Raw genomic sequence first — 13,107 nt, 5'->3', positions numbered from 1 at the left:
ATGAACTTATGTATAAACTTATGCATAACATCATACTTCTCCCCCTTTGTCATCAACAAAAAGAAGAAGTCCAACTATTCTTGTGTTTGGAATATTAGTTCAACTCATTGTATGAAAAACATAATATCAATTTTTACCATCATGCAAGTTTGCTATTATCAAATTGTATGATATCAACATGTAAGATTGCAATGTAAGCTTTTGATATCGTAACACAAACATTTCAAGTGTTTATCAATTGTAGCATTTCATCACATGACAAGATATCAATAAGTAAAGTTGCGATGCTAGTTCTTGATATATTATTATAATGCAACCATGGCATAGAGCAAATATGGCAATCATAGCATCAATTCATATATTCCTCCCCTTTTGTTGTCAACAAAAAGAAGAACGATATAAGCAAATTTTAAATATAAGTGCGATGCAATAAGCAGGTTCATGTCATTTTTCAACAAAGAGTGATAAGATACCAAATATTTAAACATCTCAAGGAAAATATGACATGGAGATAGCTTTGAAAACTTCTTCCATTTTATTTGTTATTTTCTTTTTACATGAAGGAGGAAAGCTATTTCTGAGCTTACTCGAATGAAGTTAAAATTGATAAGATATTAAAGCACGCTTCATTTTTACAAGTATATGAATCAAATCCTTGTACGTAAAATTGACTTCCTTTTTCAAGAAGGAATTTATAAGTAGGAATCATCTCATCAAATCTATTTCTCAAAACAAAATATTGTTCACATAATAAGTGTATGAGAGATGTATTTGCTAGTTGATTCTATATGTCAAAAATCAATGATATGAATTAAACTTGATATGACATATGCTTATTAAGTTTGGAAGAGGATAATTCGAAAATCTAATTGTTAGGATACCAATAGTTAAGAGAATCCGAAAATGAAATTAACAATTTCATGCATTTGGACAAGGCTGTGCTATTGATTTTCAAATACAATCATGAGGACAAAACATGCTTATTATCATGGAAATTTTTGTATCCAAAGCACATAATTTCCAACCTGTTATTAGGGCATGCAATTGTGTAAAATCATCATGGCAATCGAGTGATTTGATCATTCAATCAAGAAAGTCCGAATATTAGTTCAATCATTCATCATGGTAGTACGATAGCAAGTTTACAATATACAAGCTAGCAAAAAATTTTCAACATTTTAAGACATGCAAGCTAGCAATTTTCTCTTTGAGATATGCACATTAGCAACTCTTTCTCCCCCTATGTCATTGGCAAAAAGAAGGGAAGACCCTTTACATTAATTTCTAAATCATGACAAAGGTAGGTTTCAATCTTATTTGTGCATCATTATATTTTCAAATTCGAACATGCACAATTTCAAAAACCTTATATTTCATTCATGCATGATACTGAATAAATCAATCAATATTATGAGCATATTATACATGATACTTAAATTTTTAACTATTTATCAACATTTTGATCATGATACCAAACATTCATCATTTAGAGTATTCATGACATTAAATCAACATTTATAATACATCATTTTAGTAACAACTCATAGCATTTTAAATCATGATTTACATCATATGTAATACATCACATCATAATTAAAAAGCTCAAGTATTGCATGCATCATTGCAAATCATAAATGCTTCATATCATGATGGTATCAATTTTGTCAAATTATATCCTACCATGCATGATCATAACATTTCATTTGTATACATCAAAATAAATTAATGAATATTTCATATATTCATATCATCACATAAGGAATATCAAGAAGAATTGGTAATGAGATTTACGAATCATGTCGACAAATTATGAATATTAAGAGACATATTATGATTCTTTTTAGATAACTCAAATAGCAAAAAGAAAGAATCATAGTAAGTTATTTTGATTTATAAAAAGAATTCTCAAGTTATAATTCCAAGAAATCACGATTCAGTTCAATAAATTTTAATAAGAACACAAAGTAGGTGATCTTGATTCATAAATGATTTCAAGTTATAAATCATGGGAAATTAAGATCATGATTTCGATAAAACCTATTAAATTCAAATCATCAAAATCTCAACATTACTTTCAAGAGATTCAAAATGGCATAGATAATTTTATTAATCTCTTAGTGAAAAAGTCAATAAGGTAGAGAAAAATAAATTTTCAAGAAAAATACTTTTCTCTTTTTAGTTGTTTTAATTCATATGATTTTATTTCATCTATGCCAAACATGTAGCATGTTTTAAAATCGAAAGTTCAAGTTTTATTATGACAAAGATCAATAAGGCACTTTCATTACCGTGAAAATCGAAAATCGCAAGATTCATCATCCATAATTATAAAACCAATAAACACGATTTTTAAAATATCATGCATAGAATAAAATCATGGTATCAAAACATCATCAAGCATGATTTCATATTTTCAATCAAATCCATTTTGTTTGTTTATCATAAAATATGTATTTTTCATGATTATTTTCAGAACTACTAGCATGATCATAAATTTTGCATTTTCATCATATATATTTTTTTTAAACATGTAATTTTCAAGAAAATTAATTCTATACTAAAAAAGAAAATGCATTATGAAGAGCATCATGTAATTTCGAAATAAATTAAGGAGATTTTGATTACCTCATCGTTAAATGTCGTTAAGGCGTAGTTTGCCACCTCGCCTTTCTTGATTTTCTCCTCGTTTTCGGAGGAGTTCGATTCATCCCACTTTATATTCTTTTTCTTTGGCCTCTTTCTTCGTTCAAGTTTATTATTTATTTTAGATTTTTATTTAATAAACTTATTAAGATTTAGTGTTCGAAGTTCAAGTTCATCATTGTCCTCATCACTTGAGTCATCGCTCAAGTGGTATTCATTTGTCCGGAGTTCCAAATCCTTCATGTTCTTTGGAAGGTGATTTTGTTCATCATGTTCATCATGTGCATTGTGCACCATTTCATATGTCATCAAAGAACCAATTAGTTCTTCAAGTGGTAAGTTGTTTAAGTTTTTAGCTTCTTGTATTGCAGTTACTTTTGAATCTCACTTCTTAGAAAGAGAACGCAAAATCTTGTTTACGAGTTCAAAATCCGAAAAACATTTTCCAAGAGCTATTAAACTATTGACGACATCCGTGAAACGGGTGTACATATCGCCTATAGTCTCGCTTGGTTGCATTCGAAAAAGCTCAAAATCATGCAATAAAATGTTAACTTTTGAGTCTTTGACTCTACTAGTTCCCTCGTGCGTGATTTCAAGTGTTCGCCAAATGTCAAAAGCCGTTTCGCACGTAGAAATCCGATTGAACTCATTTTTGTCAAAAGCGTAAAATAAGGCATTCATAGCCTTTGCGTTTAAAGAAAAATACTTCTTCTCCAAATCCGACCATTCGTTCATCGGTTTAGAGGGAAGTTGGAAACTGTTTTCAACAATATTCCATAAATCCAAATTCATTGAAATCAAGAAAACTCTCATTCGAGTTTTCCAATAAGTCTAGTCCAATCCGTTAAACAACGGTGGACGAAAGACCGATAAGCCCTCTTAAAAGCCATGAAGAGCCATTTCTCTCGGGTGTAAATCCGAAATGAGAAATACCGGGCTCTGATACCAATTGTTAGGATCAAGAGCACTAAGAGGGGGGGGGGGGTGAATTAGTACAGCGGAAATCTTTCTGCGATTAAAATCGAAAACTGCTTTCGTTTGATAGAAGTGATTTTGGTAAAAAAAAGCCGATTCTAAGATTACTTTAACTTAAGATAAGCGAGATGACGTTAAAGTCAATCTATGAAGGCAGTTTGCAGTTATGATGAAAACCAGAATATAAGTGCAAACTGAAATACGACGTTCGTACGAAGAAACTGATTTACGTCTAAATGCTGATTCGTAAATCACTTGATTAGGCGAGATGTAGGTTAAGTAAGGATATAAAGGCAGTTTGCAGTTAAGATAGAAATCAAAACGTAAATGCAAACTGAAATATGATGATCGTATGAGAAAACAGATTTACGTCTAAACGCTGATTCAGAAAGTGTAAAGCTTGAAACCCGATCGTATATGCGCAGAAAGCAGTAAGCATTAGAGGAGGTTTGCAGTAAAGATAATATGCTCAAAGTAAATGCAAACCGAGATTTAGAGTGGTTCGGTCAATCTTGACCTACTCCACTTTTGGCTTCCTCCACTAACGAGGTCACCGACGTTAACTAGAGGCCTTCCTTCAATAGGCAAAGGTCAACCAACCTTTTACAGTTTCACTTCTTTTGGCGGGATTAGGAGACAACCCTTACAGAATTTTCTCTCCTCTCTTTAAAGCTCAGAATTGGAAGAAAAGAGGGAGAAGAACTTTTGGCCTTTATAACAATTTTGAGCTCTAAAAATCACAGAACAAGATCAGGATTTCGGTGTTAGTTCTTGCCCATTCAGTGCTGAATGGGTGGGGTATTTATAGGCCCCAACCCAGTTCAAATTTGAAGCTCAAAATTGTCAATTCCCGGAATTCCGGGATCAGGCGGTTGCACCTCCTGACTGGAGCGGTTGCAACACGTGGCAGAGTTCGAAGACTGAGCCTCTGGGCGGTGCCACCTCTGTTAGGGGTGGTTGCACCTCTTGCTAGAGCTTGAAGACCGAGTTCAGGCGGTGCCACCGCTTGACTGAGGTGGTTGCACCTCCTGCCAGAGCTCGAAGACCGAGCTCAAGCGGTGCTACCTCTTGTCATGGGAGGTTGCACCACCCAATCTCGCTCGGAGACTAAGCCCAGGCGGTGCCACCTCCTGGCTGGGGCGGTTGCACTGCCCAGTCTCGCTCTGAGACTTAGCCCAGGCGGTGCCACCTCCTGGCTGGGGCGGTTGCACCTCTCAGCAGAAATCATGGTCCGAATGGGTTGATCCATTCGACCCAATTTAGGTTTTTCAAGGGCCCAATTGCCCCAAGATTAAGTTAATGGGATCACCTCCCATTTCCAACTTAATCATTGTGCTAACGACAATATTCCCTAAGACATTTACTGTAACTTGCTCCGGTGCGTCAATCGCTTCTTCCGACGAGCTTCCGGCGAACTTCCGTCGATCATCCGATGAACCCTCGGTGATGCTCCTGCGGACTTCCGGCAAACTCTTGGACTTGCGACGATCCACTTGGCGAGTTCCGACGAGCTACTTTGGCAAGCTCATGGACTTCTCGGATTTGTTCCCGTAGAACCTCCGACGACTGTCCGAACTTCCGTCGAACTCTCAAACTCCCAACATGATCATTGTCTTGACTCCGGCGCAACTCCTGCTGCATGTCTTACTTCCATCGTAGTTAATCCTGCACACTTAAAACAAAACTTCGATCGAGACAATTAATCCTAAGCAATTAACCAAGTTGTCCGGCATGTCATTGGTCCCTCGACGCTTCATCCGATTCTTCGGCGCATCGTCCTCTCCTGCAGCCTATTGCCCAATCGGGCAGTTGACTCCGCAACTCCGATATCCTTGGCACAATATCCGCTCTTGTTGGCCCAATGCCCGAGTCCATGGCTCGAAGCCTTCTGTCGATACGTCGACCGATCCACCGGCCCGACGTCCAATCTTCTGACATGTTCCTCCGGCACAACATGATTTTCCTGCTTTAATTGTCTCATCCTGATCGAAGCATCCTACGTCACTCAAAACGCAGATTAAATCATAAACATATATCAAGTAGTTTCATCATCAAAATACGAGATTCAACACCTTTTATAGCTTTACTCCTTTTGACGGGCTTAGGAGACAACCCTTACAGATTTCCACTTCTCTCTTGAATGATCAAAACTTAGAAGAAAAGAGGGAGAAGAACTTTTAGCCTTTTATAACACTTTTAAGCTCTCAAATTCTCAGAATAAACGTAAGCTTTCGGTGTCCTTTCATGCAGGAAAGGGTGGGGTTTATATAGGCCCCAATTGGTTTGAATTTAGAGCTCAAAAGTATCATCTCCCAGATTTCTAGGGTCCTAGCGGTACCACCGCCATAATTGGGCAGTACTACCACCTGGCATCTGACACTAGGTGGTACTATCGCTCAGTCTGGGTGTTACCACTGTCTGGCAGAGCTCGGAGACCGAGCTCTGGCGGTACCACCGCCTGATTGGGGCGGTACCATCGCTTGGCAGTAATAACTGCCGATGGTACCACCGCCTGACAGGGGTAGTACTATCGCCTAGAATTCCTAGGAGACCAAGTCTCCTGGGCGGTGCCACCGTCGGCCAGGAATTCTGGGTCCGAATGGGCTAATCCATTCGGCCCAATTTAGGTCTATTTAGGGCCCTATTGGCCCCAGATTAAGTTAATGGGATCACCTCCCAATTCTAACTTAATCTACCTGCTAACTATGACACTTAAGACATTAATGCTGCAAATCGTATTCCGGTACATCAATCGCTTCTTCCGGTGAGCTTCTGGCGAACTTCTAGCGAATATCCCACGAACGCTCGGCGATGCTCCGACGGACTTCCAGCAAACTCCTGGACTTGCGATGATCCTCTTGACAAGTTTCGATGAGCTTCTTTGGCAAGCTCTTGGACTTCTCGGATTGTTCCTGTAGAACCTCCGATGACCATCCAGACTTCCAACGAACTCTCGAATCCCTAACGTGATCTTGGTCTTGACTCCGGCTCAACACCTGTTGTATGTCTTACTGCCATCGTAGTTAATCCTGCACACTTATCTTAATATTCGGATTAGATAACCAAATGACAATTGACTTCATCATTAAAATTCGAGATTCAACAATGATATATCCAACTAAATCATTAATCATAATTTCTTGGAATTACTTGAGATTTACTATATGAATCATATCTTTTCGTATTCACATGATCATATCTTTCATGCCATGATTTATTTATGATACTCCCTTGTATTCATTTAGTGTATATCTCATCATCCAATTAATTTTTCTTGATATTCTTCGTGTGATGAAATAAAATTATGTATGAAATACTCTTGAGAAGTTATGATCATGCATGATAGGATGTAGTGTAATTTGACATTTCGATACCATCTTAATTTGAAATATTTATGATTTGTATCATTGTTGTAAGAAAAAAGGAAATTGTTAGCTTCCACATTGCAAAAGAGAACAAAAAATATGCTAGCTTGAATGATAAAATTTGAGATTATGTTTATAATGCAAATTTATTATTTATCTTTGTTATGATGTGAAAATTGATGTAAAGGAAAAATAATTATAAAATTATATTTTTTCCTTGCATGATGATATATGGAAGAAGAAGCTATAACTTGTTAGCTTGCACATTGCAAAGAGTCCAAAACTTACTAGCTTGCTCGTATCAAAAGAGAAGTAAAAAGTGCTATCTTGCTTATCTCAAGAAGCAAAACATGCTAATTTGCACATTTAGCAAAATTTACAAACTTGAAAAACTCAAAATTATTGCTAGCTTGCATGTTCTAAAATGTTGTAAAGCTTATATCTCAAACACTTACAATTGAACTTCTCCTTTTTGTTGGTGACAAAGGGGGAGAAGTATGATATTATGCCTGATTTTATCATGACATATTGCTTGGATTTTTGAATCCAAGAGTTCTATCAATATGACAAATTGATAGGGGGAGTTAAGGTTAACTCTATCATCAATTGGTTGTCATCATCAAAAAGGGGGAGATTGTTGAATCTTAGATTTTAATGATGAAACTAATTGATAGTGTTTATGATTTGATCTATGTTTTGAGTGACACAGGAAGCTTCGATCAGGGAGAGACAATTAAGGCAGGAAGAATCATGTTGGGCCAAAGTTGTCATAAGATTGGACGTTGAACCGGAGGACCGGTCGATGTATCGACAGAAGGCTTCGGGCCATGGGTTCGAGCATCAGGCCAAGAAGAGCGGAAATTACACTAAGGAAATCGGAGTTGCGGAGGTCAACTGGCCGATTGGGTAATAGGCCATAAGAGAGGATGATGCACCGAAGAATCGGACGAAGCATCGATGAACCAATGACATGCCGGACAATATGATTCAAGCTTGTAATAATTGTCTAGATCGAAGTAGGTTTTATTTATGTAGGATTAACTATGATAGTGATCAATGCATAAAGCAAAATGAAGTCCTAGAGTCAAGAATGAGATTTCGTTGGGAGTTCGAGAGTTCGTCGGAAGTACGAATGTTCATCGGAAGTTCTACCGGAATTGACCGAGAAGTTTTGAAGCTTGCCAAAGAAGCTTGTCGGAACTTGCCAAGAAGATCATCGTGAAGTCCAAGAGCTTGCCGGGAGTCCGTTGGAACATTACCGAGAGATCGTCGGAAGTTCATCGGAAGATCGCCAGAAGCTCGCCGAAAGAAACCTAGACTAACCGGACCAGATTTTCATAGTGTATGCCTTAAATTTCGTAGTTAGCACATAATTGGGATTGAAATTGGGCAACCCAATTAAGGGCTAGTTGGGCCCATGTATGGACTATGTTAGGTCAAGTGAAAGGCCCAAACAATGACCTAACATGTGGCACCATCATGGCACAGTCTTTGAGACTATGTCAGGCGATGGTATCGCCTAGACTCAATCTCTGAGGTTGTCAGGCGATGGTACCGCCCATACACAATCTCCCAGGTGGTGGTACCGCTAGGACCCGGGAAACCCAGGATGAGATCTTTTTAGGCTCCAAGTTTGAATCTAGTTGCGACCTATAAATACCCCTCTTATCCTTGATTAACAGACATAAGAATTGAGTGAAAAAAGTAGAAAAACTCTATTGTAATCTTGTGAGAAATCATCTAAAAGCTCTAAGTGTTAGCATAGTTTTAAAGAGGAGTGATGGGGGTGTAAAGGTTATCTCCTAAACTTGTGAAAAAGGGAAGAGGGTTGTAAAAGAGTAGTTGATCTTTGCCCGTTGAAAGAATATCATTAGTGGATGCCAGTGGCCTCGATAGAAGAGGAATCAGTGGAGTGGATGTAGGTCACGACGACCAAATCACTATAAATTGGTTTGCATTTCTGTTTTGCTGTTTATCTTCCTTGCAAACTACTTTACTTGCTTTACCTTTTCATTACACTCTTTTATACACTTTCAAGTTAATATCTTTACGAAACAGTTTTCATCATAATCAGGTTTAATTGAAATAAAGATTTTTGAAACCGATAATTTTTTCGCTGCATTAATTCACCCCCCCCCCCCCTCGCCCCGCCTCTTAGTGTCGACTCGTTCCTAACATTATAAAGAGCCATAAAATCTAACATTGACAAGTTAACAAATTCTTTTGTAAATAAACTAATCCTCCTACTTGTGAGTCGTACTTGTCAAAACTCTTCCTCGTTCAGCGAATTATTATCTCCATAATAATTCACTCAATGTATCGGCTATAGACATACTAAACTACTACTCCGTAGTCTTCAAAGGATACAAGTGAATCCAATCCATTAAACCTATTTTTCCTTAGTTATTGTGTATCTATAGTCTCTGATCTATATAATATTCTAGAAACCATACTTTGGGTATAATGCTATCAGGCTCATACTATTTCTACTCGAGCCTCGCTCTAATCAGATTCTCCTAGAGAACTATTTCTCTCTCAATACGAATGACCCTAGCTAGGGACTTGTCTGAGCAAGAACACATAGTATATTTCCCTCATGACACCGAGAGTAAATGATCCTCTATTGATACTCAATAATCCTCATAAAGTTGGCTATCACTCTCAATGACTGAATATGCTAGATCTAAAACTTTTAGGTCTATAAGTCTGGTATCAAAGAGTTGAGTACTCATATAGGACATCCTTAGTGTGTTAAGTCTAAGGACGAGATACACCATTGGGATAGTGGAATCACTATTTAACAATGAGGTATCATCAACCATCCAACATTTCGTGAGCAGATCAATCAATGAACTTATTCTAAGTACTTGCATTGTATCCCTAGTATCCCCATAAGAGTAACTATGAGACCAACTATCTCCATCATATAGATGAGTATATAATACACTAGTCTATTCGATTATCTTGATATTTCTCTCGAGTAACCATGATTGAGATCATTTAGGGTCTATGTTTAAAGGTTAATCAGTCTTATTAATGTGATCTCATCACGATCCAATTCTTATTGTACAGATCTATGAGCATCACAATATATGCAACGGGCAATATAGAGTGAGAAAAATACCAAAGAAATAATAAGCAAAAAGAGTGTGTATCATATCACATGTGCTATCACTCATGTGATTGGCTTGCAAGGCACCTATAACTAGTATATATGTCATATATCATTATAGTATCACAAGTAGAAACTCGATTAAACTTATTTTTATCGAAGGCATAAAATAAAATATTTATAACTATAGCATTCAAAGAAAATATTCTCCCATTCATCAATCGATTTAGTAAATTTTTAAAACTAAATTTGATAATATTTCATAAATTATAATCCATCGAAACCAAGAAAATCCTTATTCAAGTTTTTCAATAAGTGTAATTTGTCTTGTTAAAAATAGAAGGACATGTGATGGAGTAACCCTCTTGATTATTTGAAAAAATCATCATATCTATCTTTATTGTTAATACAATTGAGAGGATCGAACTTTAATGCTAATTGTTAGAATCTTAATAATACTAAGAGAGAAGGGAGCGAATTAGTGCTATAACAAATTTTAACTAGCTTTAAAATTCAATTGAGAAAACAATATATAAAAAATGTAAATAAGTAAGAGTTATAAGTAAAGTGAATAATTATGAGTAAAAGTCTTAAGAGAAAGGATGTAAATCGATTTATAGTAGTTCGATCATCCTAACATATGTTTACTCTCGATTCATCTTCTCTTAAAATTATTAGCTTTTACTTGTGATTTTATTTCCAATAGGCAAAATAAAATCAACTACTATTATTATAACTTTCTTCTTTTCCAAGCCTAGGAGATAACTTTCACACTTATTCTTTTATAATAGACCTATTACCTCTACCACTTACTATCACAACTACACTTAAGATAGTAGAGAATTAAAATAATACTCAAGAAAAGAGTTATAATACTTTATAAACTTAGGAATGGATCCTCCATCAACCAAGATCAAATTAGATATTTATAGCCTCAAAAGCTTTTAAAATAAAGTTAAAATTTAAATTCTTGATATTTTAAAATACAAACAGTACTACTATTGACTTTGGATTGTACTACTACTGTAATATTTGAAATTGAGCTATAATACTAGACTTCTATAATACTTCATTATAATTTTTGACACAACCATAATACTAAACTCTCATACAACTACTATCATAATTTTTTTATACAAAGCCACAATATTAGACTTTGATAGTACTATCATCATAATTTTTTATATAACATTGCGAAGCTTGACTTTGATGGTAATACAACTCCCATAGGTAATACAATTATTGACCTAGGTTGTTTAGGCCATGTGTTTGGCATTCTCATAACCCAAATTCAGCTCCCAATAGCTCCCAATAGCTTTTATAATAAGTAAGTTTTGTTCAACCTAATACCAACTCAAATTATTCTAAAATTACATAGACCAAGACGTTTGACTCATCAATCAATCATCCGACACATCTTCAAAGTTTTTAACATATTGTTTACTATTTCGACATGTTATACAATCTTTTAATATTTCATCTAGACCTTCAACATATTACCCAATCCTTCGACATGTCAACTTCGTTACGACATCCAATTTTCAGTGTGATATCCGATCCTTTCAATACGATACCAAATTCATTATTCAACACATTAATCAATTCTTTGGTTCGATGTTTAATTTTTTCTAACACTATTTTTCGGTATAACGTTCGACTCTCCTGCTTGACATTTGGCATTTCGATGGTTTGAGTTTATGATAGAAGTATTTCCTACGTCACTTATCTTGATAATAAAATTAATTTATTAAATTCATCAATTAATTTTATTATCAAAATTTAGGATTCAAACACCAAAATGTTGAGATGCTAATGTTTCATGTTGCAAGATCATCACTCAAAAGTACACTATTAACATAGGAAGACAAGGTTGTCTTAGTTATTTCCGCCTCCACAAGATAACCATTCAACTTACAACACTAGCCAGTTTTATGAAATTGAATACCAAAGAAAAAATACTACCAAAACCAACCAACTAAAATGGTCTGCAAGCGATTGCAAACCTTATATAAACTATAATTATTAGAAGTCTTAATGACACTAAGAGAACAGATAAATAAGTGCAAGTTTTCTTAAAATTATTTTTAAAAACTAATTAAGTAAAGAGGTTAAACCAATAAGAAAGAAAGATGAAAAAGTGTATAAATAGGTAAAAATATGAGAGAATAGATTTATGCCTTTACAGTGGTTGGTTTGATCTTTACTATCTACATTCACTCTTGATCTATCTTTTCTTGAGACTATTAACTTTTATTTTATTATTATTATTTTTAACAACTAAAAGTCAATTATCCTTGTACTTTTCTCCTTGAAGAGTAAACCTTATACTGAAATACATTTTTTTTTATATAACAATAATATTTATAACTCAAGTCTCGAGAGAGAACTTCTTGCAGTATAGACTTAACTTAAAGTTCAATATCACTTGGGAGTTTTTTGCCTCTACCTCACCAATGGGTGAGGCATTTATAGAGTCCTCAAACACCTAAAAATATAAAGTAAATTGAGAAAAATATTCAAAAATATGGGTACTAGTGCAACAATTGCCACACTAGGTATCATAACATGATTATCTAACCATTACAATGATATTTACACACCATTCAAGACTTAGGCTATACCACCATCTTCTACAAATTATCATCGTGTGAATTGGGTGATACCATTGCCTATTGGCGTGTCCATCCCATTAAAAACCCAATCCAACTTGTAATTTGGCTGCTGCTATGTCAGCCTTCACCTATGTTGGCTTAGGAAAGACTTTTTTTTATTTAACTTTAATTCAATTGCAGTCAAATTACTAAACCAAGAGCTTAACCAATTCTTCAATACACTGACTAATCTTTCGACATATCAATCAATCATTTCACAAGTTAACCAATTCTTTAGTAAATCAACTAATCCTCCTGCTCCATGTCTAATTTTTTGATTTGATATTTAAATTTATAATTTAATATATATTTTTTCAGCTTTATAATTTAATATGTCTAACTTTAATATGTATTTTTC

Source organism: Musa acuminata, chromosome BXJ3-5 (assembly GCF_036884655.1).
Source record: "Musa acuminata AAA Group cultivar baxijiao chromosome BXJ3-5, Cavendish_Baxijiao_AAA, whole genome shotgun sequence".
In the NCBI taxonomy this organism is placed as follows: Eukaryota; Viridiplantae; Streptophyta; class Magnoliopsida; order Zingiberales; family Musaceae; genus Musa; species Musa acuminata.
This window is presented reverse-complemented; position numbering follows the sequence as displayed.